The sequence below is a fragment of the Lemur catta genome, chromosome 17, assembly GCF_020740605.2.
Source record: "Lemur catta isolate mLemCat1 chromosome 17, mLemCat1.pri, whole genome shotgun sequence".
NCBI lineage: Eukaryota > Metazoa > Chordata > Mammalia > Primates > Lemuridae > Lemur > Lemur catta.
In genome coordinates this window covers 48,127,719-48,141,937 of record NC_059144.1, presented here as the reverse complement: position 1 = coordinate 48,141,937, position 14,219 = coordinate 48,127,719, and positions in this window count along the sequence as shown.

The following is a 14,219-nucleotide window of genomic DNA, read 5'->3' as shown; positions in this document are numbered from 1 at the left end:
GGCAGGATTCCTAGGTCCCCTCCTTCCAGCAGCGACTCTCATCAGTCAGTTCTTGCCTCTGTGCCGCATCCCTCACAGGTACATACTGTATCAGTCAGGGCTTTCCGGAGAGAAGGACCCGAGAGGACATAATATATACACATAATCAATTGGCCCCCGGATTGTGGGCGTTGGCAAGTCTGCAATCTGCAGGCGACTTTCAAGATCCCTGGGAATCTTGTCACGCTCTTGACCTCTTAGTTTAGCCTGAGTGTGACCCAAGGCTTGATATAGTGGCATGCCCCCCAGGGCTCACACGGGCTCTGTTCCAGGCAGCACCAATGAGCAGAAGGCACATGGAAGTGTCCACTCTGGGTGCCCTGCACTCCAGCCTGGCTGGGTCTGACAGCTAGCTTGCAGCAGGCCCTGGGGCTGGGCTGGGGCTAGGGTGGAGGGAACGGGCCAGCTGGCAGCATTTCGAGGTCACCTTAGCCTCTCCCTACAGCAGCACTTCCCAACCAGGAGTGACTGTGCCCCCAGGGTATGGCTGGCGGTGTCTGGGGGTGCTACTGGATGGAATCTAGTGGTAGAGGCTGGGGACACTGCTAAACATGCTACCGTGCCCAGGACAGCCTCACCACAGAGAACCTTCCTGCACCAGACGCCAGTAGTGCCGAGGCTGAGAAACCCCAGTCTAAAGAAAGCTGTGGGTGCTCGAGTCAAAGGTCCCAAGTCCAAAGCCAGCCTCCGAACTCCCCCTTTCCCAGGTGTCCCCGTCTGCGGTATAGGGACAGTAGTCCCCACAAGACTGATGAGAATTCAGTGAGACAAGGCGAGCTAAGACCCCAGTGGGGGCTGCGCAGAGCCCAGTCAGTGACAGCTAGTACGGAAAGCTGCATCCCCAAGCACACGCCCGTGTCTGCTCCCACGTGACTAAGCACATGAGCAGGTCCAGATGAGAGGGGGACACGCGCCAGGGCTCCAGGCTGTCTGCAGGGACACCCACCGCCTCCCCTGAATCACAGCTGCCCCATCAGATGGCAGGCCCATTGTCACCACGGCTGCCTAGTGGCGCTTTCTTGACAAAGGAACTCGGGCGTCCCAGCAGCTCTGCTGGCTGAGGGGCTCTAGACTTTCTGGGAGAGAACTTGTTCTCAGCAGGGCCCAACCCCCACCCCCTGAAGGATGGGAGAGTCATTGTTACCAGCTGTAAATCTCTCCTGCGGGGGGGCTGGGAGGGCCTGCCTGGGAGGGCAGCCTCTGTCCCGCTGGCCTGGCTGGGCTATTGTCCCAGTGTCCTGCATCTCTGGGGCCCTGTTTGGCCTCACTCACACTCCCAGTGTGGAACCAACACACAAAGTCAACCCCCCGCCCCCAAATTCTAGCTGCACTGGACCCCGCACACGTCTGTTCTCAGGCCCGGGACTTCCCTCAGTCTCGAACCCCCTCCCTCGCTGGCACCTTCTCCTCCCTGGGGCCCACGCCGCCCTCCCACAGCGCCAGGCAGAAGTGCAACAGCTGCGGCTTATACGCATCATCTCATTGGGCCCTCACAAAAACCGCAGATAGGGACAGCAGGGCACGGAGAGGTGGAATTACTTGCCCCAAGTCAAAAAGCCACCAGGTGCGGAGCCAGGATTTGCACCCCAGAGCCCTCCTCAGAGCCTGCAGGCCTAGCTTCGCCACCCCGCAGGAGGCTTCCTGGATGCCTCCGCCCATAGGGCCAGGTTCCAGAAGGCGACAGCCATGCAGAGCCCCAGGGCCCAGCTGGAGCCTGGCTCCCCACCACCTGTGTGTAATTGCTGCCACAAGGCCCTTTTGGCTCAAGCTTCCTTCCGAGCTATTTGAAGGACTAGCTGGAAGACTCTCTTTTCATCAGCCTCCGTCCCACCCCCCAGCCTCGCCATGTGGGGTGCAGGTGTGCTCTGCTATCGTACCAGCAGAGCCATCCCGCAGATGGACCTCGGCACCCTCCTGGCCCTTCAGCAGCCGGTCTCTTCGCTGCTCTTGCGACGCATGGCTCTTTGCAAAGATGATCGGCTGGGGACACCTATTCTGACACAGGTCATGTTCCAGTAACCCACAGAGTCCATCTTTAGCCACGTTGCATCCCTGGCGAGGTTTAGGAAGCCCTGAAATGTGGGGCGATGATGCCCGTAGCCTTATTTCATGGCAGACACGTGAAGAGGTAGCACACACAGACCCTCCTGTGTCCCGTCCTCTTGCCCTCCTTCTCATTAATATCCTTATGGATGACGTGTGCCCAGCACACATTATTCTAGACACGTATGTGCATTATCTCGTTTAGTCCTCACAGCTGTCCCGTGAGAAAGTGTCGTTGCTATCCCCACATTACAGATGGGGAAACTGAGGCAGAGAGCAGCCAGAGAACTTGCCGTGGTTACTCAGAGGAGTGGGGCCATGCTTCCAGCCCAGAGCAGGCCCCTGCAGACGCTGCTGGCAAACAGGGTGCTCCCAGGTCCAGAACCCCAGCTTCTGACAGCGGAGACTGATGCTGCCTTGGCAAACAGCTGCGACACTGCTTGCAAATTTAAATGACCCCAGCGATTGTGTGCAGCTGAAGGAGCGGTAATATTTCACACACCAAACTTGCTGCACCTGCTCCCACCTGCACAGGTAGAATCGCTGGGGGTCCCTACAGTCGTCTCAAGGTGCGCACTGGCAGGTCTGCTGGCCACCCTCTGGCCCCATCGGCCGTTTCAGGACATGCCTCCCTCGGCTTCTTCGAGAGAAAACGAGTGTGCGGAGTACAGGGGTTGCCACTGAGGTCCCAAGGCTGCCCGGAGCCGTCGCCTGACGTTTGCACTCCCTGGTCCCCTTTGTCTACAAAGAGTATTACAAAGTTGTTCTTACAGCTGTATTGATACAAAGATGAATATAATCCAGGATGGATTTGTTATGAGATATTCATTATTGTTACAATATTTATTTTTTTCTTCTGATTTTAAAAGAAACCAAAACATTTTCATAGGACCCTAAAAGTTTCATGGTCCCTAGGCACTGTGCTTAGTGTGGGTAAGTTTCCCCAAAGCTGCCCTGGGGTCTGCCTGGCGTCTGCCTGCCTGCTGGGGCCCCAGTCTCCCCGACAGCTGCGCCAACCTCACCTAAGCCCTCTTCCCTCAGCACAGCAGGTAGGCAAGGAGGGGTGAACTCCTCGCCACCCTCCTCCAATTTCTCTGCACCCTACACTCTCAGCACCCACCCAAAGGCCTGTGGTGTCAGTTCCAGAAGCAGATGTCCCAGGGAGTCAATGCCCATCGGTTCTCTGGTATCAGGCTGTGAATTCGAGCCGGCGCGGCCACCACCCACCCCACATTCCGAGACTCAGCAACAGCTGGCTGCCTTTGCAGAGCGGAACGAGCGGCGGGGAGCCTGGTGCCACGCTGAAATGGAGAACCACATCTGTGATCCCAGAATCTGCGAGGAGCACCTCCCTGTAGGCAAAGATGGTATTCTTGACAAGGTATGTGCAAAAGGAATGCTGTGTGAATTCCGTATTTCCTGAGACTCCAGTCTGCTGTTCTGACTTCAAGCTTCTCTGATGCTCAGACCCTCAGTCTGGGAGACAGAGCTGAGGGTCTGAAAATCAGCTTTGAACTGCAAGAGGCCAACATACAGAGTCAGGAATCGTTTCTGCACATGAACAGCCACTTCCAAAATACCCATTCCAGGCCAGACTGTAGCCAAACAAGAAGACTACATTTTTGTTGTTTATTTTTTATCACTCCAACTAAATCTTCATTGACAGTCATCAGAGTATATCTCAATTTTTGCTGGGAAATTGAGGGGAATATGTCAGATTATTACTGTCATTTAAGCAGTGGGTTTTTTTCTCAGGTATTTTGCTATTTTAAGTAACATTGTGATGAATATCCTTGTAATCAAAGTTTGGGGTATGAACATTTTCGAGTTCCTCAATCATTTTGACAAACTGTTTACATAAGGATTATTCTTGCTTCCACTTCTATTGGTATGCCGTGAGAATGACAATTCCTATCTATTGCTGCCAAAATAAATTTTAGTACTCAAAAATTTATATTTTTTTCAATTAGGAAATAAAAAATGAACCACACCAGAGGCTGATGTCTATTGGATTATGAGGAACTAAATCCCTTATTTATGACTTCAAGTACAATAAAAACTAAGAGAATGTTGCCCACTAGAACTCTGGTGGAGCTGAAAGGAACGGTGGATGATCACTCTACAAATTTACTACTCAGTGTTGCTAACAGATGCTCTAAGAGGGCGGGGAGAGAGCTGTTCTTATAAGTAGGTCAGGCATGTCCCACACAGTCAGGATTAATCTCTTAATTTGCTTTTTCATAGATAATTCAGAAAGAAGCTCCAATCCATGCCCCATCGGAACAATTACGAAGTCCGAATTTCCGGAGGCCGCGGTACCAAGCGTCGAGCGTACAGCACCACAGGTGCAGAGCCTGCGACGTCAGAGGATGATCTAACTGAGGCCTCGGTGGAAACAGCGCACATTCTGTTGTTCTGAGCCTTTGTGGTCATTAACCCTGAGCCTCTGGGGGCTTCCAGGCCAAATGCCCTTCTCCCTAATCCTTTCAACAAATGGTCTCTTCCTTTTCTTCTCGCACATTCCCCACGACTCCGAAGGGACAATAGCTGGACCTCTGTGACGGGGGTGGGAAAAATGTGGTGCCTGGAGCAGGTGGGACCACCTGTGGTTGGCTCCAGTTCCAGGCTCGCAGCTGCTGCCCAGCTGTAGAGACCCAAATCCCAAGGTTTTCTGAGGATTTTCCCACCATCTGGGCTCAGGAATTCCCATGCCCAGAAGCTTCTCCGTGAGCCAAAGTGTCCCGTTACAAATGTTACCAGTGTCCTCAGAGGATTCGCTCACAGCCCCTTCTTTCCCGGAGACATTTAATCCTCTCTCACCCAGACCCCCGCCTCCTCAGCGACTTTGTCCCATCTGTCTCCCAGCCATGACCGTGCATCAGAGGACGGGCTTCCACCCAGCCCCTCATCCAAGCCTGGTTCAAAAGGAGCTTGGAACCTCTCCAGTAACACTGTCACCCTGTGCTATCACATGGTTTCACTACGCTAACAAAGGGAAGACGCGTTGCAAAGTTCCGAGGAAAAGCCCTCTTCCCACTCTGCAGTTGTCCCGGCCCCTTCACCAGCTGGCTATGTAACAACCCAGGCGCTTAACAGAAGACGGGATTGGTGAGCGATTCTCTTCCAAAAGAGACCCCAAAGGGCTAGCCAACTTTTCCTGCCTTCTTTTCCTCACGTCCTCTGCATTTCTCTGCTCTTGGAAAAGCTGGTATTGTGTAATTAATTTATTCATTCAACAGACTTTCCAGAACACAGACTTGGTCCTGGGCTCTGAACAACCAACAAGAACAACCACGGTAATGGCTCACATCTATTGAGTATATTCAGTGTGTATAGCACCGTACCAGTGAACCCTCATAACCCTAGGAGAAAGTTAACCTTGCTGTCTCCAGGTTACAGAGCAATTAGAACTCATAGGGGCCAATCCTCTTGCTCAAACAACAAGTAAAACAACCCGTAAGCACCAAAGTTACAGAGCCCACACTCAGCAGCCATTGAAGCTTCCGGGAAAACGCCAGGGGCAGTGTAGACATGTTAGACACAGAGCTTGATGTCAGGAGAGATCATGTTAGCAAATGTGCATTTTGCATCATTGTCATTTGACGTACATCAAGGCGACATTGACTACATTGTACGGAAAAGAAAGAATTTGGGTATAGCAAAGTCATATTTTCTGCTAGGGCTAAACATTTTGTTGAAATATGAAGCACAAATAAATCATAGATCTGCTATCCAGCTGTGACAAACATGAAGATGTAACTCCAATTCTCCCCTCTTTCTATAGCCACACCCTTCGTAATGTGATTTCGTGGCTCCTGTTAGCAAGAGACAGAGTTTATCCCCAGGCCCCTGGAATCTGGGCTGCTTGTGACTCGCTTCGAAGAGCAGAATGCCTGGGAGACTCTGCATGTGTCTCTTCTCCCTCTCTTGGGCCCCTGCCCCCACCCTGGCCTGCGGGTGGATGAGTGACCCTGCAGGCAGGTCCAGGTCACTCCAGCGAAGGCCATGCGGGGCCAGCCAGCCCCAAGTTAAACCACCCGCTGACTGGGGACACACAAGCAAGCCCAGCCCAGCCTAGGTGAGCAGATACACTCCGACGGCCCATAGATTTGTGGGTGGTGTGGGGTGGACATTAGTTTTTTAAGCTTCTAAATTTTAGTGAGATCTGCTGTAAGGCAACAGCTAACTGGCGCAAAAGCTAACAAAACTTTAGGCATTTGGCTTTCTCCCTCAAGATCAGTCGTTTGAATTTAGGCAACACTTGGACCCACATATAGCTGTGGCTTAGGAGACTTTCAAGTGCGTGGATTTGAGGGCTGAGGCGAACAGAAACTGTTGGCTCCAAAATATAAAACAAGACAACGCAAAGGAAAGGAAAAACACAAACAACCTTGCAAAACAAAATTGCCGAATGCTTCATCAACTGCCTTTAAAACATAGTGTTAACTAGCCAGCTACAGCTCTGTCATTAACAGTATGTAAACACATGAATTGAGCACAACCTAACCCTGTAACCCCAATGAATTATTTCTTAAGACCCAACATTTTAAAAACACATAAGAAAATTTTATATTATTATCTTTGTCACTTTTACTGAGCCAAACTCCACATAAATGTCCAAAGAAAAGTAAGAAAACTTTCGGAAAATTTTACAGGCCCCCCGAATTACTGCCTAGCGTGGATGTGTCATCTGCACTCTCACGTCCTCACGTGCCTTGGCCCGTGCCCTCTGAAAATGACCGTGCCCAGGGCCTGCAAAAGTCTCGAAACAGCTCCAGGAAAGCATGGCCATTTTTTCAGATGGAGAAACTGAGAACTGCACGTTCTCCGGAGACAGTTAGCGCAGGTCTGACTCGAGGTGGACAAACCCTGACCTCCTACCCCTCTGGCTTTCTACTGCTCCCCCTTCATCAGGCCAGTTCTCTAGGTCCTCCCTGAGGTAGAACTGGGGAAGGGAGCTGAGAGCAGGAGACTCTGGCCTGGGACAGGGCAGGATGGGGCAGGTGTGGTTAAGGAGGTGTGGAGAGAAGGCGGGACGGCTACAGCGAGATTTCAGCAAGTGTTGCGAATCTCTGTATCTCCCTTTGCAGCAAAGGGGAAATTCAAGTAAAAACTGAAGGCACACTTTGGTGCCTGAGCCATGCTTCTTTGCAGCTCTGCGCTGCGGCCACCACGGGGCTGGTGGCCTCCTGAGATGTGCGCTGTCAAGCACAAAGCAGCAGGGCGGCGACCCAGACTGGGTGGGGATGGAATAGATGCTGGCCAGATGGAGCGGAGGGGAAAGAACATTCTAGACAGAGAAACAGTCTAAGTGAAGGTCATGAAGTGGACAGAAATTCCAGCAGCTGCACGGAGCCTTGTGTGGCTGCAGCCTCAGGAGCAGCTGGGCCAGATGAGGCAGAGCGCCGGGCCGGGCAGGGCAGGGCACGGAAGGCCACAGCGAGGATTTACACTCACTTTGTCTTAGAGTGCTCGGCAAATAGCAGGTTCTTAAGAACTGGCTTTCTTTTTTTTTTTTTCAATGTTGACGATATTTACCAAGAGAAAGGCAAATACCCTTAGGACTCATCCCACCTGGCTTCTAAGCTAGGGTCATATTTAAACTGAGCAAGTAGGAAGCGCACCCTGGGTGGGGAACCTGCGGCCTCAAGCGCAGCCCCTCAGCCGAATCCAAACTTCACAGAACAAATCCCTTTATTAAAAGGGATTTGTTCTGTGAAGTTTGGATTCAGTGGAAAGGCCTCAGTCAAGAGTCCAGAAGCCACCTGTGGCCCCAGTGCCGCAGGTTCCCCTCCCCTTGGAAGTGACCTGTGCCTCTAAGGAGGACTCCCTGCTTCCAAGCCCCAAGGTTAATCAATTAATTACTAGGAAAATATTTCCCCTGGTTTTTGATCCAAGCAACTAAGTGAATAAATACTTAAGATATTTAAGGTTGAACTTTGGAACTCCAGGTACTTTGACCCTGGGTATGACGGGCATATGGTTGTGACATTCTCTTGGGCACCCCTGTAATGACATCAGCGCTCACTGGCTGTGGACGTGCCATTGTGCTGTGACTTGGGAGGCGGCCTCCTCCTCCAACACCTTCAATAAAAGAATGCAAGTTTTCCCACTGAATTCTCTCTTCTTCCTATTTATAACACTAAGCTGTTTCTTGGGCCACGGGTCATGGAGAGAAATAAAGGAAGATCTTAATATCGTTGGGTCTTCTCCAGTGAGAAATGTGGGAGAGACAGGCAGAGACAGGCGCTTGAAGTGTCTGGATAAGCCTGACAAGGTGCAGGCTGGGAACTGATGAAAACCACGGTTAATTCCCTTAATTCAGGACAGGCACGATGTCATAACCAAGGTTCGTGGCTTACCTGCAATGGGCCCTTCCTGGGACTTGCTGTTCGTTCCGCATTCCCCCTTCCTCTGGGAAGGGCATCCGAACTTCCCCTGGGTCCGGCAACTGAGTCCCAGAGCCCAGGCCGACCCTCACCCCATAACCTCCTACCCCAGTGATTGGTCCAGGATCGACACGTGACCCAGGTTGGCCCAATCACAATGGAGCCAGCACTTGTACCGGCATGGATGGAGACAAGGCTCTCCCTCTTCCCTCTTCCACCTGCAAGAGCTGGTGATTACTGGATTCTCTCTAACTAATTAGTCGGGGGCGGGGCGGTGCCCAGGTCAGAATTTTTATCCCATTCCATGAGCTGAAGGAACTGGAAGGGCTCTGCTGAGAGGAAACTGTATTCTCGCACGAGATCCAAGTAGAAAGTGCAGCCAGGCCTTGCGAGAAGTCCAGCTGGGGACAAAGTGTCACCAAGAACCAAGAAAGTCCCCCTTTCCTTTTCTCCCTGGCTGCAGGCTGTCCTGCTCTCTTGTGGAGTTAGAGCTCCCTTGCTTCTCCCTGTCTCTGGAGACCCGCTGTCCTCAGTGCTCTGAGATCAAGGCCGGAGAGGCGTCTGCTCCCCCGGCTGCTGCGTCACCTCCAGCTGCCCCTCTCCCGGTACCCGGGCAGTTCACTCAGATGTTCCATGTCCATGCTCCTGGCCGACAGCCTTTCTAGGCACCCAGCCCTAATCCAATCAGATGTGGCCACAGCAGCGACAGCAAATAATACAAACCTCGCCACAGAGACCCACCCTGAGAGTGGGGGGGTTAAGTTTTTAAAAAATGGGCTTTACAGACAGACCCCCAATGTCTGCTGCGCGTGGATATGGGCCTTGTCTTTTGCGTTCCCAATGAGGAAAAGATTCTCATCGTGGTGAAAAGATGCAAAAGCTACTTTTATGAGATGGGGACCTGGTGCTTCTGAAAATAGCTGCTGTCCTAGACAACCAGACGAATCAGTCCACTGTAAAAGAGGGAGTTCCCTCAACAGTGAGGAGGGAGAAATAAGCACTTTCTGCTTGCAGTGGCTCCCTCTGCCCACCCCAAATGTTAGCAAAATTCCGAGAAGAAATCACCTCCAGGAACATGATGGGGCAGGGGAGAGTCTCACCCTTCAGTGGCTCCTGCTCCTTTCTCTCGCAAGACTTTGCTCCACCTGCCGTTCTGCATAATGTTCCTACACGTGGAACCACTTTATCTCACTTTCCCCGGGAAGCACCTTCTGCTCTAGCCCATTACTCTTCCCTGTCTCCTGAATACCTGCATCCCCTCCTGCCTCCTTATTAGCCGTGTCACTTAGGGAGATTGCTTCATCCATCTGAGCCTCAAGTAGGGTCTTTATCTACAGGCGGGGATAATAAGGAAACATTCCTCAAATCTGGCAACGTCTACCGAAAGTACAGCTGTATTTTCCCTTTAACATATCAATCTCACTTCTAGAAAGCTATCCTACAGGTAGACCTGTACCTGTATGAGATGACAATTGTGGGGTTATTCATTGTAGTATTATTTGTCATAGCGAAATATTGGAAGAAACCCCATTGTCCATTAATGGGTATCAGTTAAGTAAACTATGGTATACCCACCCAGTGGAAAACCATATGACTGTAAAATGAACGAGAATATGGTCTATGCACTGATATGGGAAAATCTCCTGGATACATTAAACAAAAGCAGCAGGTACCAAAAAAGTTCAGTATAATAAAAAATAAATATTTGGTCTTTATCCCTGGTTCCTAGCAAAGAGTTCCTAAAACCCTTGGAATTTGCAGCCTTTTGTATGCTAATGAAATGGCTCACAGAGTGGTGACAGTCCAGGCTAAATATCTTCAGGATGAGGAATGTTCACCCTAAAAGACCACAATTAGAGAGCTGGAACCTTCTGTCCTACCCCAGATGTCCGGGATTGAGTTCAATCTCCAATGGCTAAAGATTTAATCAGTCATGCCTTTGTAATGAGACCTTCCTAAAAAGCTTTAAACAACAGGATTCAGGGAGTTTCCATGTTGGTAAATACATTGAGGTGCTGGGAAGCTCTGTGCCCCCCAATACCTTGAGCTATGTGTCTCTTCCATGTGGCTGTTCCTGAGTTATGTTCTTTGTAGCAAAGCTGCAGTCATACACAGAGCACTTTCCTAAGTTCTGGGAGTTGTTCTAGTGAATTATCAAACATGAGGAGTGGTTTATGGAACGCCAAAATTTCTAGTCAGCTGGGCAAAAATGTGGGTCACCTGGGGACCGCACTTGTGGCTGATGTCTGAAGTGGGGGCAATCTTGTGGGACTGAGACCTTGACTTGTGGAATATGATGCTAACTCCAGCCAGGTAACGTCAAAATGCAGTGGAATTGTTGGACACTCATTTGACGCTGTAGAATTAGAGAGCTGATGTGGAAAAACAACATGTTTTTGGTGTCAGAAAGAAAAAAAAACCTCACACATTTGGTGGCAGAAGCGGTCATAGAAAAAAACAATGTTATATGCTAACTTTTGTGTAAGAAAGAAGTGGAAACAAGAAGTGTTTGTATTTTCTCATATTGCACATTTTCAATTTCTGAATCATCTAAGGGTTTTACTTGCTCAATGTTTTGATTAAAAATTCCTTCTTCATAAAATTATTATGAGCCTTAATTCCTCACTGCCACTTGCCATTAACTAATTCTATGATAGGACAAGTGAGCATGCTGTGGACAGGTGAGGACACGTTACTAGCTATGTGACCACGAGCTAGTAACCCCCCTTGGGTCTCAGTTTTCTCGATAATCTGTAAAATGGGGACAAGAATAGTATCCACATCATGGAATCATACTGAGAGCTTAAAAAGAGGGTGCACACTTTGAATGAATGCAAGACGCAGTGTGTGTTTGGGACTCCTCACGCACACCTTGTGCAAGGAGGGTTCCTAGGAGCAGCTGTGGATTGACTGACAGCGAGGAACAAAGCTTTGTGGGAAAACTTGCTCCCAGATAACCTAAAACAATTTCTTAATGACAGCCCCTGATTTTCAATACTAAACTCACACTCAAAAATAGGGGGAAAAAAAGAAAATATCAAAATATGCAGGCAATGGAGAAAATATGTATTTCTTTTTTTTGAGACAGAGTCTCTCTCTGTCACCCAGGCTAAAGTGCAGTGGTGTCATCATAGCTCACTGCAACCTCAAACTTCTGAGCTCAAGCAATCCTCCTGCCACAGCCTCCCTAATAGCTGGTGCACGCCACCATGTCTGGCTAATTTTTTCTATTTTTAGTAGAGATGGGGCCTTGCTCTCGCTCAGGCTGGTCTCAAACTCCTGAGCTTAAGCAATTCTCCTGCCTCAGCCACCCAGAGTGCTAGGATTACAGGTGTGAGCCACCACGCCCGGCAGAAAATATGTACTTTAAGTGAAGTTCAAATAGGCACTCCAGAGAGGCCAGAGAACAGCAGAGTAGCAATATTGGAAGAGAAAGCTAAGTCTCCAGGAAAAAAAAGGTGGGGCAGGGAAGGGCTTTCAATTGAAAAGGTATATCAAGTGCTAATTGGTATAAAGTGAAGGAAAAAAAAATCCCTGCCTAGACACTTCATTCAAGCAACCAGAGAGAAAAGACAAATTACCTACAGAGGAAGAGTGATTGGTCTCAGAGAAGATTTCTCCCAGCAATAACTGATGTCACAAGCGAATGAAATAATATCCTCAAACAACTGAGGGGCTACTGCTGTCAACCTAAAATTCTATCCCCAGCAAAACTATCATTTACAAATTTCAGCATAAAGATATTTGCAGATAGACAAAGACATAGAAAATTCACTACCTCTGGCAGGTGTTGGCAAATTAAAGCCCACTGGCCACATATGGCCCACGCTCCGTGTTTGCAAATGAAGTTTAATGGGACGGGGCTGTGCCCACTCATGGATATATTGTCTATGGCTGTTTTCGAAGCACAAGGGCACAGTAGTTGTGGCAGACACTGTATAGCCCGGAAAGCCAAAGAAATTTATTTACTATTTCCAAAAATAGTAAAATATTTAGTAATAGCGAAATAGTATAATAGTAAAAAAAAAATTAGTGGTAAAATATTTACTACTTGCAGAAAAATTTTGCTAATCTCTGCTCTATAGGGACTCCACGTTTACACGTGTATTTATTCATTCCATGTATATTTGGTAAACATCCACTTGTGTTTTTCAGACCCAACACACAGTGAGATAAAGAATGTCAAGTTCCTGGCCCCGGAAGACGAAAGCCTTTTTTTGTGGGTTCAGCTAGACGGCGGTTCCACTTTCCTGCCAGGTGGCGTTGGGAAGAATGTCTGGAGGAGCCTAGCCTAGGCGTGTATCTAAAAATAGCAAAACGGCACGGACGAATCAGCTTGCCCATCGATTCTCAGCCGTGCCAGACGACAAGGCTGTGTGAGCCCTGCCCATGTCAGGCATGCCAGATGGTTCAAAGGTTGCAGGGCTGGCTTTGGTTCCTTGTTGTCACCACTGCAGTCATATATTCCTCACTGTTCCCAACTTGCACTCCACATCTTCCCTCTTCCCACCTGTTGCTGAGACCCCGTGGCTGTCCCCAGGCTCTGTGCCCGGCTGCGCTCCTCTCTAAGCCTCTGATCAGGAACAAAGCCCCCACCCTCACCTGCAACGTCCTCGTCCTTCCCGCGTTGCTTGGCTGAATCTTACTCATCTGCTCCACGAAGCCTCCCCCCCCCCCCGCCCCCCAGACTGGGCCAATGCCGTCCTCTTGGCACAGCTCCATTTAATCTCATTATATACCTAATTATAACACATCTATTGAGTGCCATCCTTCTGCAAGGCAGTGTGCTAGACACTCTTCTGTGTGTCCAGATGGGGTTTTCCCTCTACCGCCACCCCTTTCCTGGGGCTAGTGCTCATGGGAAACCAGGATAGCTACAGGATACATTTGCTATGCAGTTTAAAGTGGAGGACAAGGCGGAGACTCTTGGTTGTGAACACCCCTTCGTGAGACAAGCAAAATGGAAGCCCGTAAAAAGGGCTCCCACAGGTGGTACAGCACCCCCCCCAAAACACACACGACACTGAAGGCTGAGTCCATATTGGGAGCCAGACATGGTCCTGGTGGTTCCTGCGAACCATACACATAAACAGGAATTCACATAAGGCAGCTTCATCAGGCGGGTCAGTCTAAATAGGGAAGAAGAAAGGGGAGGGAGAGGAGGGGAGGGAAGGGGACAAGTTCCTGTCCACTGATACCTTCCCCTGTCCTTTCTGCTGTGAATTCCTAACACCCCTGCCTCTGCCACCTGTCACCCCACCCTTGTCACTTACCCAGTACCCCGTCCTGGAGCACTGCGAGGAGCAAAGAGACACAGGTAGCGCAGCGGTGGTTTCATTCATTCATTCTGGCTCCTGACTGTTACTAATTCCCACACTTCCCTTGCACTAAATACCTCCCAGCTCTCAACGACTCTGAGAATTCCCATCAGCAAAGCAAAAAGAAAAGGCATATTCAGTGGCAGAAGGACCCAAGTGGGTTTATAATGGTCTCAGTAACAAGTAACTTGATTTGCCTGGGCTTTGAAACACTTAAAAATTCACATACATTTTGGGGCTTGGAGAACACATGTCTTTCAGGGGGAAGAAAATTAACTATATCCTGACAAGTTCTATAAATCAAACTGTGCTACTTTGAGGTACATTCTAAATTCAAAGATGTGCTTCCATGAGAAACTTTTAGTTTGAAAAAAAAAAAAAAAGGATCTGATGGCTAGTTCAGGGCAAGGTTTGAAGACTTGAACACTTG